General features: G+C 39.5%; 1 protein-coding gene across 29 annotated transcripts in view; it reads right to left on the reverse strand.

The window, feature by feature from the left end:
• The window catches only part of RIMS1 (regulating synaptic membrane exocytosis 1), a 487053-nt gene that overhangs the window by 414213 nt on the left and 45483 nt on the right, over positions 1-27357 (reverse strand). The window lies entirely within an intron of this gene.

Here is a 27357-nt window from a genome sequence, read left to right on the forward strand (position 1 = left end):
GGCCTCACCATGTGAAGACATCTGAGAGCTTAAAAATAGGAACAGCTGCTGTGGTGATAGGTTAAAAATCAAGCAGAATTTTTTGTTGCTTTGAATTTCTTACTAAAAGATATGGACTCATTTTACATCATTAACCACCACATAGGTCTTCCTGCTTACAGAGAAAGAGACCTGAAAGACCTCTAGATATTCTCTTTACAAATTCCCTGCAAGCTGAGGAGGAGTATGAGATGAAGGGCAGGTTCATATGGGAAGTGTGCATTTGTACATGTATAATAAATATTAAATATGCTTTGTACCTTAAGCCCTTCATCATAAAACAAATGCAGACCAGATAACCAAGCTCCAAAGGGCAGCAGGAGTTGATATCCTTACTTTCGTATTATTGGGGATTAGAGCACTGAAGGGATCCATTGGCCAAAATCAGAAAATACCCCCAGCTGAGACTATACTTGAATGACTCAGGTACTTCTCAAAGCTTTGAAGCACACAGAGCATTAAATGGAGAGGTCTGGTTTTAATCCAAAGGCTGGGTATTATAAATTTTGCTAGATGTAAATACCCTGAAGTTCTAGCCCCCACCCCCAAGCAAGCATGAGCCTGGTTCTTAAGAACTTCCTTGGAGATTTGGCTACATTGCTCAAAATTAAGGCCAATCATGTTTTTCCAAAAGATCTGTGGTAAGGCAATTAATGAACTGTTTTGTTCAGAGGAAACGCTGCATGGCAAAATTCTCCACTTCTGAAAGAAATCATACAGGTAGACACAGACACAAGGCACAAATACTGTGCATGCACAGATACACACTGCTCATTCCACCAGCAAGTACATTCAGAATCAGTATGTAAACGTGGTGAGAGAAGAAAAGGAGCCATTACAAGCCTCAACACCTTCTTCCTGGGATAAAGGCCAAATCCGGTATGCTAAATGCCCTATAGATGGTCATGAAAAGCATCCACAGCAACCACAGAACTGCATGCTACTGTCACAGCCTCATAAAGAAGCTATTCATGCGTCAGCAGCATTAAGACAACTTGCAGGAAGGCAGCTGTTAGAAGCCGTGGATGAGGATCTCTCAGGCGTGGAACTTCAATCTCACTTTCACAAGGTGTAATGCTCAGTAACTTACATATCATAGCACTGGAAAAAAAAATCTTTGACAATTCTCACTCATCTCAAAATAGTCTATGCAGCCTGTTTGATCTACGTGGGCTGGCTTCTGAAAATACCACCAGCTTGGAAAACTTTTCAAGAACTGGAGAACCAAAATTCTGCCTTTTCTCCTTTAAGGAGCAAGTATTTGTACCAAGATTTGAAATAAGTCTAATACATAATGATTTTCTTATTCTTTGAAGTGACTCTTTTCTAAGAATCGCAGAATATTACATACTATAGTTGTAGTTTTCTGGGCCAAACTTTTTTTTTTTTTTTTTTTTTTTTTTTTTTTTTTGTAACTACAAAGCCATGTCTTTGGGAAAAAAAAGAAAAAAAAAAAGCACTGTTATCTAACTTCAAAACTATGGCTTGGTTTTAAAACAATACCAGTTGGCATATTACTTCCACCTGTACTCGCTACACAACTTTTCTAACAAAAAAACAAGAAACAACAACAAAAAGAAAGAAAACAAAACAAAACAAATTTTTGAATTTTTAATCTTAAATAATAAAAAAAAAAAGCACACTGCTCCTCAAATACAATACAATTAGATTTGATTTAAATATAGGTATGTAATTGTAAATTATTTCCTTATTTATGTTTGGTATTGGAGATTGAACCTAGGTAAGCATTCTCTCATCGCTGTATCCTCACCCTTTAGTTTCACTAAACTACCCGAGCTGATCTTGAACTTACTGTGTAACCCAGGCCTGAATAGCAGGGGTTAGAGAGCTATAGGACTAAACAATCTTGATTTAGACGTAATTCTAAAAAACCAAGACAACACCACATTTCACATACTGATCTGTATCCACAGGACATATATTCCTTTAATTGATAATGGCTAGCTACTGAATCTGAGTTTTGAGGGAAGAAACAATTTGCTTCAGATAGCTAATTATTCAACCAGTTTAAAAGTCATGATAATACATATTCCTACATTTTCTAATGTAAACTCTTTTAGATCAATAATCTTCTAGAAGGAAGGGAGTGTGATGGGGCAAGACAGTGTAGAGGCTCCTCCATCCTGTGTTCTTAATGAGGCCATTTTGGGTTTCACTAAAATTTGGTCTCCTTAATGGTCACTCCCACGGAAAATTACCAAACTCTATTTTAGGAAACCATGGTCAGGATATCCTAGCTAACCTCTCTTAGCTTCTGTTAAACTGCCTGTTTATGTAGAAACTCCCTCTGGCTAATTGCTTATCTTAGCTCCTGTTAAACTGCTTGCTTCTGCAAAGCTCCCCTGAGGCTGCCAGCGAGATGCCAGGATGTGGTTTTTTCCTTTTAAAAAAGCCCTGTGCTTTGGACACACAGGGCTACACTTAGGAATCTGAACACTGGGTGTAGTCCCAGCTGGCTGGAATGAAGACTTTCAATAGGCTGTGAACTATGTTTGAGTGGTCATCTCTGATGGGCTACCCATAACAAAGGAAAATTTACTCGATACTCAGAAAAAGACCCACCGAATGCATAATTTCCTCAGGGGATTTTGTTAGCCTATATAGGTTAACATTACTTTTGAATAGTATTTGAAATTTATCTCAGTTTGGAGAGTTAAAATCTTAGTATTTTGACAGTTCTAGTGTACGGAATTTGTTTAGCTCAAGAAATTTACATTATTCCCTACCTATTAGACTTATTATAATGCTAAGATCCTTTTATCCTTTAAGAAGCACAGTGGTATTTCAGTGTGTTAAAGTTCTCTCTGCAATTCCGAAATTCACTTCAGCTATGTACTTGGAGACCACCAATTCTGCCATGATGTTCCCTTCCTGGAACCTTTACAATCTAAGCAAGAGTTCAAGGCATTTGACCTCTTTGTGATGTCTTCAATTACAGGATGAAAAATCAGATCTGGACTCTTGTACCTTCATGTAAGCATTCTCTTCTCTCTCAAGCATCACTGAAGACTGATGCAAATAAGACATTCTAAAGCTACCTCAGGGGAATGCTCCTCCTGAACCCACCCTCAGCACTGCTTGGTTTTAGAATGATTGCAATACATTCAATGACTGGCTGCCAACTGCCCACTCAACCACTTCTACGCATCCATGCACATACCCAGGGAAGGGACATTCAGATTGCCACAAGGCTGCAGAGGAAACTACAGAAAGAATTTCGTCTGTCCAAACAGGAACCTAATGTACTTCGCTGATACTAGCGTATGTGAATTAAAAATTCTGTATGCCTTCAAGAAATATAATTTACATAATCTCTCTGCCTCTCTATCCCGTCCTCCTCCCTCTTCCACCTGTCCTTTGCTGTACCCCCTCTCCGTCCCCTTCCTTGACTTTCCTTTCGGATATTTGCAGCCACTAACCACTACCAGGGCTTCTCCATAAGACCACCATCACAACATTATAAAAGTTTACCCAAATTTAAACTTGGAGTTGTTTGATGTCTTATAGCTAACATCAGGCAACTACTTACCTCACTCTAAGCTGTTGCTAATAGACTATAGGTGTTGGTATGTTTGTTTTCAGTCTCACGGTTTTCTTACCATTGCTGGAGAAAACTCCAGGTAAACAGCATGGGAGAGATGAGAATGGATATGCCAGCTTACCAGGTGTTAATGTACTACCCCATACTAGCCTTAAAGCTAAAAGTATGGTTTCAAACACCTGATTGCCCAGTGGGTACCTCTATCTTGGTTAGGAGCAAAAGTCCTCTCTAGCTGTTAGGACCAATCTACCTAATCTACCATACGAACTACATTTTCAAAACAGGTCTACAATCTGACTGTTTCTCATCTCCACTCTAAAACATCATTCTACATTAACTCTGAGCCCATAGTGTTTATTTGGAGGTCAGACAACAACTTTTTGTGGTTGGTTCTCTCCTTCTACCATGTGGGCCCTGAACATTCAGTTTTAGGTCATCAGGCCTATCTCACTGACCTTAACCTCAGATTTTTGGTAGATTGCTCAGCCTCTACCCTTGGTCTGGCCCTTGAGTTTATTCTCATCACAGCAAGCAAGTGACTCTTATGAAAAATAAATCAGGTTAAGACTCCACTATACCTAATTCTGCAGTGGCTTTCCAGTCTTTCCATGATAAAATATAGGGTCTTTAGGACGTCTCCCAGCCACTCCTAACTCTGAGAACTCACACTCTCCTGCTACATGCCAAGTATCCTTCTCTCCAATGCTCATTTTAGAGTCTTTGCACCAGTCTTTACTTTCATGACTTCATTCAAATGCTAGGCTTTGAGGTCTCCTACCTCACTAAGTCGTTAACCTCTACAATGTTCTACAATACCCGGGGTACACTCAAACATCCCCAAGCATCCTCTGCATTGCCTAACTCTACAGAATTCATGTCTCATGTTTCCCACTGCTTAAAATAAGAGTTGCTCAAGATTAGAGATCTTAGTCTGTTTGGTTTATTAATATATGCCAAGTGCATGCTTGAATTTTTCTGATATATACCAGTCACCAACTATATATTCATTAAAAATTGAAATCTATAGACTTCAAACTTAAGCAACTAATTTAACATGCTAAAATACATGATTCACAATACATCATATTTAATACTTTTTGAAACTATACCACACTTGTGTAAAACCCCTTCAAAATGTAATTTATATTGAACAGCATAATGGTTTGAATTAATACCATTGATTTATACGTTTTTTTCTCTCTTAACAAAAAATTATATTTCCCAGCATATGACTTTCTTCATCCCTCCATCCCTCTTCTCTCTCTCTCTCTCTCTCTCTCTCTCTCTCTCTCTCTCTCTCTCTCTCTCTCTCTCTCTCCCCCCCTCCTGTGTGTGTGTGTGTGTGTGTGTGTGTTGTATAGTCAAGAGATTTGTATCATGTGTCTTCCTCAATTACTCTCCACTTTCATTTTTGAGGCAGAGTCTCTCACTGAAATCAGCTTTACGGACTAGGCAGCAGTCTCCAGAGAGCCTCCTGTCTCGATATCCCAGGCACAAACAACCACACTCAGCTTTTTTATGTGGATGCAGGAAACAGAAGTCAGGTCTTCATGCTTGCAAGGCAAACACTGCATCAATTAAGCTACCTCTTCAGCCAATTGGGAGAGACAAAAACTCTTTTACTGCTTTAACTCTTTATGCAATAATATTTTATGAAATGACACCTTAAATTGCTTATAAAATATCTTCTGCTGAAGAAAAACTTTATCTTTTGGCTTCTGGTTCTTCTAAACAGGATCTGAACTTCATATTTAACACTAATCTCATCTTGATATCATTATGCAAGGGTATATAGAGGTCCCACTTGATTTAAAAAAAAAAAAAAGGAAACTTAGAAAAAAAAAAACCCTGAAGATCTGAGAGATGAAGCTACATTTCTAGACCTGAGGAGATGATCCAGGGGGTAAAGGCACTTGCTACCCAGCCTGAAAACCTGAACAGTAGAAGAAACTGACGCCTTTAAGTGCTCCTCTGACCTCTGCATGCAGGACCTACCACATTCACTCTTCCTTCTTGCCTATACATAAACAAATAAACAAATTACAATGTTTAAAATGTCTGATGATGATATGTGGCAAGTGTTGATACTTTACAAAAGCCAAGATCTGGATCAAGTGACTGTTCTACCCTGTATGCATGCAGCTCTTTGATGCTTAGGGTTTGTTAATAAGGAATTCAACGTCTTCAAAAACCTTTCAGTACCAGTAGTTCATGATGCAGGTGCACTGTTAAAAGCTTTTGAATAATCCCACACATTCATGTGATCTCTCAACATAGCTTATGAGACCATACTCTTCAAATATCACAGCAGTGTTGACAGCAAGAGGTGGTATTAGCTGAAGTTAAAATATAGAGTGACCTTAATCCAATGGGAACACTGTAAAATTTAATATGCAGTGCAGCTTATCTGACATAATGAAAGACATTTAAAAAAAACACATCAAAAACTGGGGGTGGGGGTGGGGAGGGAGGGAGGGTAGGACCAGGAGGAGACAAGGGAGGGGCTACAATCAGGATGTAAAGTGAATAAATTAAAACGTTTTTAATGCTCAAAAAATAAAAGTGCAGTCACTTTAGGAAGAGTACAATTCATAAGAATCACAAACACAAAAAAAAGTCTTCAGAAGTGATCTCATTGCATTTACACATTCTAAAAGGGGAAACGCTTCAAAAATATTACCTTAACACCCATTTTATACTAAAATTTGCATACTGATGTCAGTTCCACTGTGAACAAATGAGCATGTTGACTTTTGCCCATAAGTCTGCGATGGAGTGGAGGAAATTCCCCACGAGAAGGAGAATGTGAATGCTGGGCTTTGAAAATCCAGTTGTACTAACCACAAACCATCAGGGCCACTTCTGCCTCCACGTGCATTCTGGGAACTCTCAAAAGCCACAGCAGGGGCATTGTTATCTTAAGAAAGGAACTAGGCAAGTGAAGTTGATTTTTAACCACAAGAAAGGAAACCAGCTGGTCCTCTTTCCCAAGGACTCCCCCCCCCCCCCCCCAGGATGCTGGCCTTGTCCTGCAAAGGCCAGGAAATTGATATTCAAAAACCTAGGTGAAAAGACTCCTAGAGGATAGGTGATTCATTACTGAGATTTATGTAATACTTTACATTTTGAAGAGTAAAACCTGTTTTCAAAGACAGTTAAGAAAAGAGAAGATTGAGAAGGTAAGTCTCTGCCCTTCATTCTGCCTTAACAGCTTGATCCTGCAAAATCCTAGTAGTGTTCCAAGCATCTCAGAATCATCTTCAATTAACCTCTTTTTTTAAAAAAAATTATTTCATTTGCATGTGCACACAATATGTGCACACTTGCTCAGGCACCTGCAGAGGTGCAAAGAAGGCATCAAATCCCCAAAGCTGTGTGCTACAAACTGAACTCTGATCCAATAAAAGAGCAGTAAGTTCCTCCATTATCATCTGGTGCCTCATATTTGACCATGTACCCTGGAGGGGGAGACCTGGTGGCACTCAGAGGAAGGACAGCAGGTTACCAAGAAGAGACTGATACCCTATGAGCGTATACAGGGGGAGGAAATCCCCCTCAGGAACAGTCATAAGGGAGGAAAATAAGGGGGAAATGGGAGGGAGGGAAGAATGGGAGGATACAAGGGATGGGATAACCATTGAGATGTAACAAGAATAAATTAATAAAGAATTTAAAAAAAAAGAAAAAGAAAACAAAAAACAAAAACAAACAAAAAGAGCAGTAAGGATTCTTAAATGGTGAGCCAACTCTTTAGCCTCCCAAAGAGCCTATTATCTAAGTGATTATTTTAACAAAATCAGTTTATTTCTCCATTCACCATTCTTGTAATCCTACAGTCATGTACAAGTTGTATCTGATGCCATACACCACACAAATGTCTTCTTGTTTACATATTCTCTCTAATGTGAGTGCATTAGAATCAGCTGAGCAGAGAGAAGCATCCAATAAGATGAGGGAGGCCCCAAGTTGGGTTTTAAGCTGAGACTTAGAGAAAGATGGAACGCCAATTTAATGTCAGTGTGATGTAAGAAAAAAAGGATGATATAATAATGATTGTAGTCAATGTTGATGATATGTTGAAAACTCTGCATTTAGAAAAGTGGAAGTTATAGAAGGGAGTTTGGATGGGTTTTTTTGTTTTGTTTTGGTTTTTTATTTCTGCCTTTTAGATAATGATTTTAGGGTAGGTCTATGGATCAAAGTATGCCTTTTTCTCTACAAGGCATTTGTTCTCTTCCCTCATCAGGGAGCCAGATAACTAATAAACAGCTACTGGGAGAGTCCACAATGGCTCCTTGGTGGGATGTCTGTGGATTTTAACTAGATAAAATGTGCTGGGAAAATGAAACTTACAGAGGCATTAATAAAATATTTCCATCATTACTTTCAATTAATGATAAGTAATTTTGCAACAAATTCACCTGCCTTGAGAATTAAAGAGTTAATGGAGCCTGACAAATAAGATGTGTGTTGTACTGTGCAATGTGTGTGAATTCATAAGTGCCTTGAAAGAAATGGGTCCTGTTTATTTGTTGTAAATAAAAGATAATTTAATACATCAAGAGACCATAATGCCTCTCTTACCTGAGATATGATAAAAATATGGAACAATTCAATTTGACACCTGAAATGCTTGAGTATAAATGCTTTTTGTCTTTTGTGTTTTTGTGCTTAGAAGAAAAGCAAATAAATGTTGCAAATATTTTTGCATCCCTTTCATCCAAATTGGTAAAGTTGTAACTAATCACACAGGAAATATTCATTGGGGATAATCAGATGCCTAGAAAATAAGGTTTCTTGAGTACACTGGGACAGAGGCACATCCTCCAAGCTTTCTGCCTCTTTCTTGATGTAGCAGGACAAACACATCAATGGATTTGTAGAGGTTACTCCACACCTCTTAGGTGTCAAAACTGCATCTACCTAGGACTTGACTAAGCACTGAGCATAATCAATTAAAATGGGAAGGGGCAGAAGGAGGTAGGAACCAGAGGAGCAGGAAGTTTGCTGTAAAGCTGTATCTCCTCAGAGCTACACACATAAAGTCTCATCAGCATGACCGCCTGAAGGCGGGCAACAGCAGACATGGTAGTGTGGGCAGGAGAAAGATCACTGGGCTTCTGCAGGAGGAACTGAAAGGATCGGAGGAATGCGGGGAGACAATTAGATAAGCCGTGGTTGTCTAATACCAAGTGGTCAGCCCTGAAAACAAAATGACAAGACTGAGCACGTTGTATTTATGTATTTAGGTGTATGTATATACATATATGCATGTGGCAGCAACTGATGAAAAAAAAGGGGCCATGAATTTAAGGAGGGGTACATGGAAAGGTTTGGAGGGAGAAAAAGGAAGGGGGAAATGAAGTAATATATTATAATCTAAAAAAATAATTAAAGAAAAAAGTTTATCTTAGTAATCCTCTTCTGATCCCCTCATATAGCTTCTTATTTCCTCAGTGCACCCCCTGAAGTCACCGACTGTCAGACCATAGCCTAAGTATGGAGTCCTGTGAGAATCCTGAATGCTTGTAAGAAGACTACCAAAACCAAGAGTCATGTGACCTCAGTTCCTTTATCACCCAGAATAGTTCTTGGAATGTGTTTTCATGCTCCTTCTAGGTATAGTGAATAGGAGTGAATTCACTTCATCACCCCTATGTATGGATATGCTGCTACAGGAAAACATGTGTTTTTCAAAGTGCAGCTTATCTGACACATGTGGCTTGCCTTTGTAATACACGTGATTCCTCTTAACCTTCAAAGCATAAAATGTGTCTGATGCTCTGAATAATGGTGGCTATTGCATGAGACTTGAGTCCACCTCACTCCTCAACTCCACTCTCCCAGGTCCCACCAATGAACAGCAGATGCTCTCAACCTCAGTACTGCTGTGATGCCCTCTTCCTGTCGCCCTGATGGTGGCTCTTCCTTTAAAAGATCATTCAAAAGGTGCCCTTTCTTTCTTACAGCTGGAAATCCCACATTCATTTTTCCCCAAGTGAAGGGCTGAAGTGTTTCCTTCAAACATCTTCTCTTCTCGGAGTCCAGGAAAGGGTTTTCCACATTCGTTAACACATACAGTGAAACGATACTATCTACTACTGCTGGGGTATTTCATGCATACATGGCCCTTAGTTACTTCCCAACACAGCTCATCTGTCAACCCAGGTAAATCAGCTTCACATTTTTAGAGCATCCTTTTTACCCTTTCACCTCCTTCCCATATGGCATTTTTTTCCTTCCGTCAAATTGTCACCTTCTCTCTTTTATCTTTCAGTCTTTTCAAAGCTCAAATCAAACCTCCAGAACGCCATCACAACTTCCCGCCTTTAGCATTCTGATTAATCCTTTCCCAACATCTTCTAAAAATGTGGACTGTAAATGGGCATGGTAGATTGTATTTAATAGCATCAGCCTATATACTGGAAAGAAACTCCAAAAAGGGTTTACCTGACAACAGGATACCGAACAGTAGTGTTTTCTAAAGTCCCACTGGGATGCCCTAGTGATAAAGCCATCTGTATGAGTTGTAAACAAATGCTTAGGAACCCCTGTTCTTTTGCTGCAATCACATCGTGCAAGCAAGTTAGTCTGTCCGTCAGTCAGAGGTATGAATATAGGAATAACTCACATTCCCCTAATGCGTATAAGAGAAACACATCAACTCAATTTGCACTCATAAACTCATTCGATCAGGACACCAACTCTGTTTGAGAAGCAATACTCCTTGGCATTGCATTTACAAAGACCTATTTTGTAGATTTGCCTCAGCGTTAGTTGAACAAGCTGAACCGCATTATATTGCTATAACATTTTATTTCCTTGAAGTTGTTTACATGAATCTTAACTTAAAAACTAGCTTCAAGTACACTTAAGATAACACTAAGAGGTCTCTGCTCCTCCCTGCTCCAGAGCCAGCCACTGCTTCGTAATCATTGCCAGCATTGTCTCTGCGACAAACTGGTGATGGTTGGAGTGAGTTGGGCACCTCAACTCTGGCAAAGTGGATACTGTTGCCATCAATGACCCCTTTATTGACCTCAACTCCACTGTCTATAAGTTCCAGTAGGATTCTACCCATGACAAGTTCAACAGCACAGCCAAGCCTAAGAATGGAAACTTGTCTCCATCTCTAGGAGTGAGATCCTGCCAGCAAACAAACGGGGTGATACTGGTGCACTGTATGTTGTGGAGTCTACTGGTGTTTTGACCACCCTAGAGAAGACCAGGACCTATGTGATTGTCAGCAATGTTTCCTGTACCACCAATGGCTTAGTCCCCTGGCTATGCCAACACTGCCACTCAGAAGACTGCAGATGAACTTTTTCAGAAGCTGTGGTGTGATGGCCACAGGGTTACCCAGAACATCATCCCTGCTTGCACTTGCACTGCCAAGGCTGTAGGCAAAGTCACGGAAGAATAGAAAGCTCACTGACATGGCCTTTTGTGTTCCTACCCCCAATGTGTCCATCATTGATCTGACAGGCTGCCTCGAGAAAGCTGCTGAGGATGGTGACATCAAGAAGGTATTAAAGCAGGTACTGAGGGACCGGGGGGGGGGGGGGTGGTCTACTAAGGCCTTTCAGGGCTACATGGAGGACCAAGTTCTCTTCTGAGACTTTAGAAGTAATGCCCACTCTACTGCCTTTGGTGCTGTGGCTGGCATTCTCAATGACAACTTCATAAAGTTCATTTCTTGATAGGACAAAGAATACAGCAACGGAGTGGGGAACCTTGTGGCCTACATGGCCTCTAAGAAGTAAGAAGTCATGGACCACTCACCTCTGCAAGTACACAGAGCAAGAATGAGGCCCTTGGCTGCTGAGGAGTCCCTGTCCCAACTCAGCCTCCAACATCTCTGCTAATTTTCCATTTCAGAGCCCCAAGAAGGTGGGAAGGTGCATAAGGAACCCCACTCTCTTGAGTACATCAATAATACTCATTGCATCCATAAAAATTGAGCGTAGAATTAATAATGCGACCAAGACTGCCTCTTTTACACCGAACTGTTAAGTATAAAGTGTATTTGTTTTATAAAATCAAATTCCAGTTCCTTACTCTTTTAAAATGTCTGCACATTGTCAAGTAATTCAAGGCTCTCAGAGGTTATAATCTCAATTATGCTATTGTATATATAACTATTTTTCACCTTGCTTTTTGGCATTATGTCAAGAATTTTAACTAGCTCTGAGACTCATTTTGCACTCACCTCCTAGCTATAGATCCACATATGTAGGAAAACATTGGAGAATCTAAAACTGTAAGACTAGAGCTTGCCTTCCTTTCTGCCCAAGCAAACCTAAGGCCACAGAGAATTTGCCTTAACAAAGTTAATTCTATGGTTAAATATTCTAACTGCTGGATTATTCTTTCTACAACATTCATCGAAGACTATCCTATGTAATTTGAGTACATTGATCCAAAGACTGCGGGAAGCCTCCATGAAAAGCTGCATGGGGGCACTCTGCTGCCTTTGTCAAACACTAGTCTGCACACAGTTGAGTTCAGTGGTCTTTACTCTCTTTTATTGGCTCTTCTGTTCTTATTGATCACTCCTTCAATTATCTCTTTCTACACAGGTGCTACAGAAACCTAAGTAAGTCTTGGTACAGTTCTTTTAACTAACAATTGTCTTAAAAGTTGACTGCCTTTGTTGAACAGTACTGTCACTCTGAGTCCACAGAGAGGAATAGAAACACAAAATTATAACACTCTATAATAGTCACGTCCATTAAAAAAAAACAACTAAGAGACAAAAGCAATATTCAAGGGAAATTAGCTGCTTCCAGAGGCTTCTTATACATCAGACTGCTGTGAAAGGGGTTTTCAAATGGAAGTCTCTCTGTCTCAAGTTAGATTTATGGAGCTGGAATGTGGCCTTAGGAATTTCAATCCCATCAACTTGCCATTTGATTACAATGTGTCATTCAGGTGTTTGGAATAGTGCATTACACTATTATGTATGAGTCATTTTCTGCATTTACTATAAAATAAGGGTGTGGTCACCAGGTGCTATTGACAGTTCGATTCCTTTTCATTGAACTTTATATTAATTTCTTCATGTAGCCCTAAGAAAATGTCATTATTCTGTTAAAAATGTACATGTTTTTAGTCAGGACAAGGAAACTCGGAGCAAAATTCAGGTTTATGTCAACTCTGTTGACCTAGATAGCATGTTTTAAAATGTCAGGTTTTGCTTTGTCATGGGTGTTAGTTAATTTTGCTGTTTGTTTTGCTTTTTATATGTGTACTGGCTGGGGATCTGCTCTCATGCCCTTGTATTTATGTAGCCAGCAGTAAGTGTCAATGTTTGTTATCTTGTCTTTTATGTGAAATACTTTGAAGAAAGGAAAGGTAGAAGAATACAAAGAAAAAGACAAAGAACTGTTAATCTTAGGTGAGCCCTGAAAACATCTTTTTTTTTTTAAAGAAAAAAATGGCAAACCCAGTTTTCCCTAAATTGTCATACTACCCCTGGAAGTTAGTGGCGCTCTACTACATGACCACCATTCTGATGATGACAAGAACAATCAGGAGGATGGGAGGAAGTTAGGGTTTTTTTTTTTTGAAAGGTTTACTGATGGAAACATTGTTAGTAAAATAAGTATCTTCATACACACACACACACACACAAAAAAAGGTTTCATGGTCCAATAAAGGGAAGATGGTTAAAGAAGCTAATAAGAACGTAAAATATGTAGCGCTTCCTGGAGAAGGGTGTTCAGGTAAGGGAAATAATCATGGGCAGTGCCACACCCCTGAGATATTTGTTTTCTTCAACTTCACTGCTTGGTAAGTTGTTACAAGTGATGCCATAAAAGAGCAAAATTGAGAGCGCTGATACATTTTGACAACTTGTACTTTAAAGGTGAACCTAGCTGCATAAAGACGCTCTGTAAACAAACACACAAACATGGTGGTTTATTCACTTGTCGCTCTGTGGCTTGGTTTTAAGTAGTATCATGTTTGACTAAACATATGCAGTTGCCACACATTTGCTCAACATATAGGATATATATTCTTCAGAAAATATCATTTTAAATTACATGTTTCCACCCATGATTATTGATCAAATTTATACATAAGTGGTGCACAAGCTACTCCATAAGATAAATATTTTTAATGTCTAACCAGTAAATATCAACTTACCAAATACACAGAAACTCTGGGCTTTGCATAAAAATTGTTAGTTGCTGTTTCTTTCCACACAAGTAAACAACAATATAGCTATGTAAATTTTAAGAAAATAAGAGAAAGACTGTGGTGGTTTGAATGAAAATGACGCCTACAGGCTCTTAGAGAGATGGACTATTAGGAGGTGTGGCATTGCTGAAGGAAGTGCATCATCAGCGTAGGCTCTGAGGTTTCAGAAGTTCTACCTATGCCCAGGAGCTCACTGTTCCTTCCTGCTGCCTGCAGATCGGGATGCAGAACTTCCAGCTCCCTTTCTAGGACCAGATCTGCCTATACTCTCACATGCTTCCCGCCATGATGATAATGGGCGAAACTTCTGAACTGTAAGCCAGCCCACGGTTAAATGTCTTCTAATATAAGAGTTGCCACAGTCATAGTGTCTCTTCATAGCATTAGAAACCCTAACTTTAAAAAAATTATGTGTTTCTTTGCAATTCCCAAATTAGAATTATGGGTATAAAAAATAAATTATTTTCAGATACTTCTTATGATATTAGCAAACAATAAATAACAAATGCAATATTTCCAGTATTTCTGTATCAGAAGTTTTCTATAGAAAAATTTATAAGGACATACAGATATTTTGTCTAAAATTGCATAACTGTCTTATTTTGTAAGTGTTTCCATATTTACATATAATGTAAGGTAATAAATTAACTAGAGACTGGGGACCTAAGCAGGAAATTTTAATGTGCCTGGCTCTACTCTACGCTGCCCATGTACAGCTCACTTGCTGTGTAAGTCAAAATACCTCTTTATAGGCTGAGGCCAGCCTGGGCAATGCAGTGAGTTTCACAGCTTGGGATACGAGTGAGAGACTATGGCTCAAGTTTTTAAATGCTAAATTTTGCTGAGGGGACAGTATTAAGGTCATAAATACACAATTATGAGCTGATAAGATACTTTTATTATCTTACACATGTTCTATATCAATGGGTACATGAATGAATATACATGGGCATGAAACATAGGTGTTTATATTGGGCTTTAACCCAGAACTGATAAAGAATTCCTGTAATTCAGTAATAAAATGTGGCCTGTAATGGTGCTTGCCCCAGAGCAATAAAAGCATGTCTACAGAATGATTTATACAGAGTGGTCATAATAGTTTTATTCATGGTAAGCAAAATTGGAGACGATATAGGTGCTCATAAACGAAAGACCAAGTTGGTGTGCTCATACAGTAGGATGTGCTATGTCAGATGGCATGTGGATGAATCTCAAATATTTAAAACAAATAAGCCAGGCATAGTACTTTTTAAGGTATAATTAAATTTTTATAGAGTCCAAAAGAAGGCAAAAAATAAGTAGGGGGTGACAAGAGTCAGAAAATAGGTCCCTTTAGACTGGAGGTGACCCTGCCATGGAGGTAATGAGACTGTTGCATCTTGTATGTTTTGTGTGAATGTAGATATGTCCAACTGTCAACACCCATCAGTCTGAGCACTTCAGATCTGGATAGTTATTATATTTAAGGCATATGTCATTAAAATATAAAACAAATGAAATGACTAATCCTCATAATTTAAGAATAAAACATTTTCCACTACAGTAGAATATAATTTAATGTTCATCGGAAAACAATCATTCCAACGAATAAACATGGAAGTCAAACAATTAATATACTTTTTCAAAGTTCACAATTTATTCCTTTCTACACCCTCAGTGTCCAATAGGTAAATGTAAATACACTTGGAGCTAAGAAAGTATTTTGTGTAGGAGGATTTTTCATCACGATGAATTATTAAATACACATGAAAATCTTCAAGGAGCTTTTTAAGCAGAGTTCAGGAAGAGGGCAAACTCTGGCATGACATACTAAAACGCATTCCCTCTTGCAAAATATATGCAGATTATTTAAATGGTAAATTTGCATATAGTATTCCCCAGAAAATATTTAAGAATTATACTACTAGGGCTAGAAAGATGCCTCAGTGGTTAAGAGCACTTGCCTAGGAGCTGAATCCTTTCACAGCATGCACATTAGGCAACTGACAATGTCCTCAAACCCCTCCATAACTCCAGCTCCATGGGAGTCCAAAGCCATCTTCTGACCTACTTTGGTTCCAGGGACACATATAGTGTACAGATACACATGTAGTCAAGGCCCTCATGCACATAAAGTAAAATAAATAAACCTTTTAAACATTATAATTCTACTGCCATATAGTTCTGGGGACATACTAAACTATATATTTGAAATATCTATTTAAATAGATATGTGAAAGACTCAATATATATTCTCAGTAAAACTGAAAGCATAGCTTATAACATATAATGAAGCAAATGTTAGCTATTTTAAGAAATCCTTTCCTTAGTTTTTAAGATAATTATCTCAAACAAATTTTATAGTTATTTTTACTAGAAACATATTAGAAATGAATAATGTCAGGAAAAGTCTCAACTGACTTGATATTTCGAAAAATCCCATAAATAGTGGCCAGCAAGATGGCTCAGTGGGTAAGGGTGCCTTCTATCAATCTGATGACATGAGTTCAAATCCTAGAACATAGAAGGTGAAAGGAAAGAACCAGTTCCTGCAAATTGTCCTCCGATCTCCACATGCATCCTTTGGTGCGTGCGTGCACGTGCGTACACATGCACGCGTGCGCACACACACACACACACACACACACACACACAATTTTAAATTTTGTAAGTGATAAGGACTATCCATTACTGTATCCTAAACTTGTTTAATGCACCTTTTGAGTAGACATTAACAGGACACTAAAGAGGACAATATTGCAGAGAATTGCTTTGTTATCATGACTCTGTTCATCTGGGGGAGACGCATGAAGACACTCCTGGAGCCATAATTGCGGCATCCATTGAGCTGCTGTAACATAATGGTGTCAACTGAAGAGCAGGTGCTTGCTTTGGCTTGCTTCCCTGATGAAAAGTCAGCCCAAACCGGCTTAGGAATCCTAGAAAGTCAGTTGGAAACCTCAAAATTAAGCTTATTTCAATTGTATCGTTTGTCTAAGAAATGTGGATTTATATTATGAAAGGAAATTAAGTCTGAAAGGGAAAGGAACAGCAGAAATGTATGAAATAATGAGAAAAAGCCAGGATGTAAACTTGCTTTCTTTTTTTTTTCTTTGTTTTTTTTTCTTATTAATTTATTCTTGTTACATCTCAATGGTTATCCCATCCCTTGTATCCTCCCATTCTTCCCTCCCTCCCATTTTCCCCCTATTCCCCTCCCCATGACTGTTCCTGAGGGGAATTACCTCCCCCTGTATATGCCCATAGGGTACCAAGTCTCTTCTTGGTAACCAAATTTATATCAGATAGTATAATTCTTAAGGTCTTGTTCTCCCATTTGTTTTGATCACATTATTGTTTAAATACTTATCTTTTCCTACTCACCTCACTACTCCACTTCTTACCCGGCTTAACTAGGCCCTTTGCTGTAGCCTCATCATAGCAAGAGTACCTGCTGACCCTTGATTGACAGCTTCTTATGATACCCGCTTTGGATGATGGCATGACCGCTGGTGGGACACAGGGAAAAGCTGCAAACCCGTTCCCGCCTTACAGCTTGCCCTCTCAAACCGCCATCACCATGAATTAAACCTGAAAGCTACACACCAAGCCTGGACCCAACCTGAAGCTTGAAACTAGGCTCTTGCCAACCCTCAAATAAATCACATCCCCTTGCCAAACCAGAGAATCAGGACTAAGCTCAGCTGCAGTCAGCAGGGACACTTCAGTCTCCTACAAGCACTTGAGAGATAAGTACTACGGCCTGATATTTGTAAGGCTCATCTCTTCTCTCCTCCGGAATCATAGACGGACCCCTGAGACTATGTCTTGTGCACAGCTTCAAGATAGGCCTTTTTTTCTCTTTTCACCGTAGCAGATACAAACACTACCCATCATGTTGTTCTCATGACACCCGTCCCAGATTTTCTGAAGATGGGACACACCCTCCCTATTAACTATCGTCCCCATTTAACCTCAAGGTACCCCAAAAGTGCACTGATTTAGACAGAAACTAATGTATAACAATTATCAATAAGACTGATCAAAACCTTTTTGAAGGGCCAGATTTTGTTTCTCATTTTACTCACCTCTGGCTACTTGATTATCATCTAATACATTATAGATACTCAATATTTAAGTGCTGCTTAGATGAGTGAATATACTGGGGGGTCTCTTTATCTAGCAGATATGAAAACTATATAAACTATGTTTTATAGTAGTCATTAACATATTCACCAACCTGACAGTTAAAAGAAATTTGGACTTGAGTTGGAGTGAGGGCTCTAGTGATTCAGAAAGAAACCTACTCTGCTGGAGTTTCACAAATCATTCCATATAGAACTGGCAAGAACCTGACGCAACACTAATTCTCTGTGTTAGCATTGTTAATCACAAGTCAGGATGGGGCCTGCCCATGGTGGGTGTCCACACCACACCTCTCCTTTAATGCTGTCTGACCTCAGCCCATACAAACCGAAAAGTATGACCGCAACAGGCCCAACCTCAAGGCTTCTTTGTCCTCTGACTGGGAAGAAGAATGCCTTCTTATAACAGTAATGGGGTGACACAGCAGGACAACAAGTCAGAAGTCATGAGTTTGAGGTGAGTCTGCCACACTCTTGGAGAGAGCCTCTTAGGTAAATAACTTTCTTGTTTCATGAGAGCAAGCATTGTGCATTTCTGGACTCTGTTCTGGAAAAATCATAGTAACTAACAAACTATATTATACGCCATATGCACTACACACATACAAGCATCCTGAATTGTACTGTTTTCTAAAGATCTTTCAGCAGCCTTGAAATATTACGTTGGAAAAGAAGACACCCTAAAATCATTGAAACTAAAAGGTACTCTGGTGCCTCATATTTGACCATGTCCCCTGGATGGGGAGACCTGGGGGCACTCAGAGGAAGATATCAGGCTACTAAGAAGAGACTTGATACCATATGAGCATATACAGGGGGAGGAAGTCCCCCTCAGTCACAGTCATAGAGGAGGGGAGTAAGGGGAAAATGGGAGGGAGGGAGGAATGGGAGGATACAAGGGATGGGATAACAATTGAGATGTAACAAGAATAAATTAATAAAAAATAAATAAATTTTAAAAAATGGTATCATTGCCAACTTGGAAATGGTGATATCAGCCATAGTCCTGAGAGTGAGACAAACAAATGCTTTCTATTTAAAACTGATTTTTAAAAAGTAACTCTCTTCCTCCCGCCCCCTCTCTCTCTGTGTGTGTGTGTGTGTGTGTGTGTGTATGTATGTATGTATGTATGTATGTATGTATGTACGTACGTACCAATGAGGGGAATTGCCCTAGTAGAGCAAAAGTATTGGATCCCTTGGCACCGGAGGTATAGATAGCTCTCAGATTTCTGATGTGGATGCTAGAAAGCAAACTTATGACCTTTGGAAGAACAGCAAGACCACTTAACCACTGAGCCATCCCTCCAGCCCAAACAAAATATGCAATAAACAGCTAAACAAGCTGTAGTCTGAATGAGTCTTACAACACAAGGAAATAAGTAAAAACATGTCTTTACCAAATGATCAAACTGCCAAAGGGCACATAAATAACCCAAATAAGCCTCACACATGCAACAAGAAAAAAAATCACACAACGTGTTCTCACCTTCACATATCTATTTTGATTTCTTATGCCTTCCAGTGTTTTGTGGCATGCTCACCAATACAGTATTTGATTTTTGCATGCTCATTTAAAAAAAAAGAATTAAAATGTCAAGCTTTGCTGTTCCTTCTTGTGTGGTTCCTCATTTCAAAAGCTATCTTATCTCAGAATGCTGGCTCTCTCTGTAAATGTAATAAACACGACAAGAGGCAACACACAGAAGGCAGGCTGCAGGTTTTCTTCTCCCCAGCTCTCTCTTCTTTAGGATAAAATATATGTGATTCCGTCACTTTGGATAAAGACACATTGAAATACAGCACTGGGAGCACAGCTATAGAGGTTGGATCTGAAGGGGGAAATGTTTCTGGAGGGATACTGAAATAGTGAGCTATTTAAAAAAAATGTTTAGACAAATGTTAGCTCACAGACAGATGAACATATTGTGGAAGGGCTTTGTGGGGGGAAAAAAGTCCTGGTAAACCTGTAAATGTGGTCTTCTAAGGGCTTGTTTGCCTTTAGCTCACATTTTGACAGTTCTCTAGAATCAAATCCTCATGATAGGTTCCACTATGCAAATCTGTACATTTAAGAAAGATACAGTTGTGTGGAGAGCGGGGAATGACTCTGACATGAACTCTGGTGCCCCATATTTGACCACTTCCCCTTGGTGGGGAGGCCTTGATGGCACCCAAAGGAAGAATAAGCAGGCTACCAAGATGAGACTTGATAGCCTATGACCATATAGTGGGGGAGGAGATTCCCCTCGGTCTTAGACCTAGGGGAAGGGAATAGGGTGGAGGGAGAAATGGGAGGATACAAGTGATGGGATAACAACTGAGTTGTAATCTGAATAAATTAATTAAACAAAAAATGAAAAAGAAAAAAGAAAGATAAATATTTAGCACCAAGTCCATCATTTCTTCTGTCTAGAATTATTTTAGGAAGTGAAGGGTTTCTCATTATGTCTCTCTGTGGTGTGTGTGTTATGTGTGTATGAGACCTGCATGTGTGCAAGGGCACTGCATAATGGTGCATGTTTTAAAGATGTAGGGAATCTTTCTAGAATATTCTCTATTTGTCCATTGAGGTAGAGTCTTTCAATTGAACAACAAGGGTTCCCCACCCTAGTGATCCCATCTCCATCTGCTGAGTGGGGATTATCCGTGGGCAACCACATCTACTCAGCAATTAGATGGGCTTTGGCATATACCCTGCAGTGTCCAGGCTTGTGTTGTGGGTGCTCGACTGCTAAGCTATCCCTCCAGACCACACAATATCTACATATATTTAATATTATTACATTCAATATATTTAGACCAACTCCTTCATCTATTCCCCCACCACTTGTCCCTCACAGCTTAAAGTCTTTTTTTTTTTTCATTTTAATAACTGCCGAATCCATTTAGCTGCCCATACGTGCATGGGTGTGGCCTCGTCTAGTATCTTATATTCTCTCTATCTGAGAATAACAATTCTTCAGCTTAGTCTTTAAAATGACATATAAACTCACATGTGACAAGTGTGCAGTGACATGACCTTTGACAGATATGTATGATCCTACAGAACTGCAACAGTTACAAGGCAGACACTTCTATTCCTCAGGACATTCTTGCCTATGTCCTTGTAATTAATCCTACCATGTCCCCCATTTAGACCTCAAGATAACCAGGGACGTTCTGTTTTGTTGCTACTATGTTCACTTTCTAAAACTCTAGATAAACAGAATTGCCACATACGTAGATGTTTGCATTTGACATCTTAACCTTTATATTTATGATATAGGTACTTGATTTCTCTTTACTGCTCATTGGTGCTCTATCTATGAAATGTAGGACAAGATGCACAGAAAATAGGCTATGGGATGGAAATACCAGGAGAGATATGCCAGCTACTGCAATAGTGGCATGAACAGTTGTAATTAACACCCATTTTCTGTTTTATCCATGATGCCAATTCAACAGAAGGAATTCACATCTAGTGCTGGGGCCATAAGCAAAAACATGTAGCTGGGGAAAACAAAGGCCTCAGTGGGGAAATGCCTATCATTTTGTCAAATGAACATGGTGTGCGAGGTAAGGTGATTTTCCAACATTTATGTTTATAATCACAGGTTATTTCTGTTCTCAGTGTCTGGATATTTTTCTGTCTCCCATTTTCATCCATTACATCACTTGTGTTTTATAGGGAAAGGACTGACTCCAAGACTCACCAACAGCCACATTCCAGAGACAGAAAGGGTGATGACGGGGGGGGGGGGGGGAGGGTAAGGGTTCTAGTACCCCCACTGGACTTAGAGGAGAGTGGGCATCTATGTCCTTGTCTCCAAAGCTCAGGCACCATTCCAGAGGAGGAAGGTCAGGAAGACAGGACCCAGGAAAGCAAGTAGAGTGTTACAGGGTACTTTTATTCCAGCCAAAAAAACCCTGCCATCTCCAGCTGTGCCTACTTGTGAGTTTCCACTATGATGCGTTGGTAAGGCACTGACCTTGCCTAACGGACAGGAGTCAGAAGGGGCCTAGGACCCAGTGATTACACCATCACCTGAGCATCCAGCCACTTTTTCCAGACACTAATATGCAACTAGGCCCAAATTTCATGTGACCCAGGGAGGTACTAAAGGAGGTACGAGCTGAGGAAGGTTCACAAGGAAGCGCCATTGGGCATGGGAAGAGCCATGATGGGAAGAGCCTTAAGGTCATCCCTGCTTTTGCCAACAACACCTAGTCCATACTACCTCCATAGGAGAGCTAAGTGATCTGTGAGTTAGCTTAACCGACTTATAGGTTTCCCAGGGCTCACCCTGATGGGATCCTACTTTGGTTTGTCTCTGAGACCTTATAAGGAAAGGAGAGACATTGTTTATGTCTCCTGGGGACATAACACTCAATACTTACACTCAAACACATATGTAACTCTCTATTGATGACTTCACAAATCAGACATTCAAGTTAGTTTAACAAATTGGGGAGACTGTGATCTTGCCTAGTCATTTCATTCTTCAAGTGTCTCTTCCAGAAGGATATGCTTTTAACTATCTTTGTTTTCTTCAGGTGAGAAAACTAAAGATGAGAAGAGCTATGTTCCTCATAACACAAGTGAACATTTTCTGATGTCACCTGAAGTACTGAATCCAAAGTAGTGTGTAGGCAGAACTGGCCATTGCCTACAAAAGTGTAGTGAGTGAGACATGGCAAACAGCGTGCACAGCTGTTCTCCCACTGTACTCACTCCTGGTCTTTGAACAAAGACGAGAAGATCATTACCCACTGTAAGGACTTTTTTGTTTGTTTGTTTGTTTGTTTGTTTGTTAACTGCCGTTCTCAGACCCAGTGCTGTAAGCATACCTTACCATACGGTAGGGGTTCCAAGCTGAGAGCCATGCCCATTTCCATCCCTGTCGTATTTGTACTCTGCATCTGCATTAAGGTATTGCACTGAAAGCCATAAAAGTACACCCATAAGCACTTAGATGAACAAATTCTACTACAAGGGATTCACCAGGGATTGCAGTGTACTTGTCTGATAGCCTCTGTATATGATGGGTATTCTTGGGGCCCTGTAATTGTCCTTTCTTCTGCTCCAGGGAACTGAATTGCTTAAGCAATCCCTTTATTTATAGTCATAAGAGTAAAATTAGATTGTCCTTACTGTAAAAAATAAAATGAAGAAAAGGCATAGGGGATCTGGTTGGTGATCATTTCATAAGCTGTGTTCTAGAATCCTTATAATCCCCAGGGCATCCCAGCTCTGCCTGCTCAGCGGAGATCCCAGGTCAAAGTATTTCCGACCTTTCCTTACCTATGTAAGTGAAGTCATTATGATCTGGATAATTTTAGCGGTGGAAATGGGAAGACCCATGTTTTGTACATAATGAGATCACATCTTATATGAAAAGAATTTTGTTGCACCATAAAAAAAAAAATGCCATGCCCTCCAATCTCCAGTCACTCGAGGTAGCTGTTTTACACTCGTCTTTTTCAGCAAATAAAACTGAGTGGAAGACAGTTTTGTAGCATGCCCAAGATGACACAGATAACAAGTGAGTGTTCAAGTCTAGCATTTGTACCCTGGTGTCTTCTCTACTTTGGATCTGATCCAAATAACCTGTTGTGAGTATAAACCTGTGTGGCAACTGTCACACTTTTTTTTTTTTTATTCTGCAAATTTGCCTAAGTCCATGATACTGCTCAACTTGCAATGCTTCTTTAAGCCCTTTCCAACTCAAAATCAGTTACAGTTTCTTCAAGGCCAAGTTCCAGTGTCAACTCCTTCCCCTGACCCCACCGAGCTGGTTTGTCCCTGCAGACGCTGACATCTCTAGCAGGCACTTGCTAGGCTGTTTTGATTAATTTGCTCCTACGACTGTCTGTCGACTGCACACAGTGTTAGGCACAAGAGACCCCAGCTATGTGAGCGGATCAGCTGAACGCAGATGTCCCACCTGAAAGCCCAACTTAATCGCACTCGCTCTGAATCACTTCTCATAGCCTACGTCATGCTACAGAGATAGGATAAATGGCTACGCAGTAGTAGTCATCGCCTCAGTAATTTCAGTACCCTACCACTATTATTGGCATAAACCGCCAGGGTACATGGAGAACAATGTGGCTCCTAAGTGGTGGTCATCAGAAATATGAAGTATCACTTCTCTTCATATCTGGTTGGTTAACATGACCACACATAATTGAAGACTCAGGAATTAAAATCTTAGCAAGTGTCCAGGGGAAGAAAAACTAGAGAACACTACCAAAATCTGCCTTACTTACTGTCCCCCCAGCTATACTAACACATATGGATCCTGTGTAAGGACGACGAACAAATGAACTGCATTGTAATGATTTTCTAGTACAGGCTCCAGTTGCTGTAATAGGAAATTAATCTCATTATTTACAGTACTATGGTGTATATACTCACTGTTTCCATCTTGAATATAACGACATACAGTTCTTCAAAACGTATTTAATGAGGGGCTGTTTTTCATAGAGTTAGTGTGCTTGCTACAAAGTATGCTAATATTAATTACAAATTATAATGTTGGTCTACTAAAATCTTAAGATTTGTACATATACATCTATTATAGATATATGTATCTAATTCATAATCTGATACATTTTTACAAGTGTCTATTTTAAATTTTTTAATTGACATCATTTACATATTTATGATTTACAGTGTTTCACAGCATGACATCTTGGGACACGCCATGCTTAACATCTAAACTGAGGCATTTAGCCTATGCTACCACACCAGTTTTATCTTTTTTATTACTGATTTTATTTCTATACCTTAACTTTTTCCTTACCCTAGTTAAAAATGTTGTCCAAAAAAAGAGCCTAGTGTTGTTGATCCTTTTAAATTGTTCTACTTCGTTTTTTAAAGCTTTTGTTCTTTATTACTTTTCCCTTCTACTAATGTTGGGCTTCATTTGTCTTTCTATGTTTGCATTTATCTAATAAATGATTTCTTTATTCTGTCAACAAATTACTGGGTATCAAGTGTAGATAGATACCATGGTTCAAAGAGCTGGCAACGGAAGTGAGAATGTCTGTTGAGATCCTTCACAAAGAGGAGATAAGCACAGACTATATAACGGTTTAAACAACTTTAGGGAACAATTAACATAAGATATAACCACACAGGACTTTGTAAGTTTTTGGTGAGTAAGAGGTGGTGCTTGGCATCTACTGAGTGGAGACTAGAGACTTAACCCTTACCAACACACTCCTAACTCCTACTCACAGCACACCTGGGCCTCGCAGGAACTTCTGTGTGAACTTCAGTAAATGAGATCACTTCCTTTCTGCTCTGGGTTTGTCTGCCAACACTGAGCATCTGCAGGAGGGCTGGAAGGCTGAGTTTGGCTCTGGGTGAGCGACTTGACTCCATGGTACCTTCCTGTGTCCCTCCAGCACTGTGGCCCTGTGTTTGTTTCTTTCCTCTGTGCTATGACGAGACACCTGGCAGATGCAACTCAAAGGCGGAAGTATTTATGCTGACTCAGGGCTTGAAGGAAAGAGTACCACCCAGAAAGGGAGGCACTGCAGAGAGTATAAATAAATAGATAGATAGATAGATAGATAGATAGATAGACAGACAGATAGACAGATAAATAGATAAACCCCACAACCTTGCCAAATAGTACCATTCATTGGGGACAAGGCTCTCAAACACATGAACCTATGAGAGGCACTTCACATTCAAGACACAACAGTCTCTCTGCTTCTGGCTTTATTCAAGTAGCTTTTTTCCCCTTGGCTTTCAATGGTATTCTTTCTACCATTCCTCATGTTAATAAGTCATAGTCTTTCTCTATTTCTGGCTTTAAGTTATTTCCCTACTTGTTGCCTAACCTAAACACAGCCCACATCTTTCTGGCTAGTCTTTCTGTTAAAAATCTTTCCAACTTATCGAGTTTATCGTGCCACTTAATTCCTCTTAAGATATTACTGAGGAGACAATTCAGTTAGAATTCTTAAAAATATTCACATAGTATACGCATATAAATATTTCAAAGTTAGACCTTTCTGGACTGAAAATATAGTTCAGTAGCTAAAGACACTAGCTGCTCTTTGGGAGGACCCAGCTTATGCCCAACACCCACATATCCACTCACAACACTTATAATACAACTTATGTAACTACATAAATTCTTTGGGAGCTGTACCCCTCTCTTAGCCTCTACTTGTGCTGCACACACATGGTAAGCAGGCATACACTCCAGAAAATATCCATAAACATAACATAAATAATTTTTAAGTATTAGGCTTTTCTGCATGCGACCTTTTGGCTGCATGCTTATCAGTAAGTTTTCTAGCAGTGTTTATTTTGTAAAATATGTGTGTAACAATTTACTTAGATTTACTGAAGAATAAAAAAAGGTATACATACATACATACTGTATTCATTATCTCAAGAAAATAAAATTAGCCACATTAGTATTTAACCTTTGTAGTCAGATGCCTGAAAATATCAAAACAAAGCCTTGGTATTGCTCACATTTATATTAGTTATAAGAGCTTACTAATTGTATGATTAAGGATTTGAAATACTCCATTTTTATGCCCTGAATTTGACATAGAAATGCTGCATTAAAATACAAAGATGATTAAAAAAATAAAAGTTAAAAACTGTCCTATAAATTAAGGTTTCTAGCTAACAATCTGTTTTCAAATGTGGAACAGCAGGAGAAAATTAATGTCTATCGATGGCAACTCTCTATTCCTTATTTAGTTAAGACTTTGGATTGCTAGTCTTACACGTGAAGGCTGATGCTCCTAGAACAGTCCCAGCTTTGATGTTTAGCTGCTCCATCAGAAAACTAACAGATTCAACAACATCGGATTCCAACAGCGGTAGCAGCTACAATTTTGACATGTGTAACAATTAGCCACTGGTTTTTAAGACAAGAAATATTTCCTATTGTTTATACATGTCAGGCAGTTCCACCGCTCTTATATAAACGGCTTGAATTATGCTGCATCCTCACTAAGAGCCCAGGCTTGAGGCTGGTAATTCAGGTCAGTGGGTAAGAGCATGTGCAAGTGTGGGTACCTGAGTTTAGATCTCCAATGCCCATGTGAAAGACCAAGTATGGCCGTGCACCTATAATTCAAGGCACTCAGTGGAGGGCAAAAGCCAGGAGGGTAGCTGAGACTCACTGGTTATCAGCTTAGCCAGTAATAGGGTGTCAGAGAGAGACCTGTCCCAAGAGCATAAGGCATAAGATGCTGGGTCACATCCTCTGGCCTTCACACTTAACACATATGCACTTACAAACATATATAAAAACAGGCATATGCACATACACACACAAATAAACACACACACAGGGGGGGGGGTTGGGAATTGATTCAGCACTTTGATGTGCGCATAACTACTGATATAAATAAAATCACTGTTTATCAAAACAGCAATAATTGTGAACACACCTAAAACTCAACATA

This window comes from Acomys minous (genome assembly GCF_964271855.1).
Source record: "Acomys minous genome assembly, chromosome: 13".
NCBI classification, from domain to species: Eukaryota; Metazoa; Chordata; class Mammalia; order Rodentia; family Muridae; genus Acomys; species Acomys minous.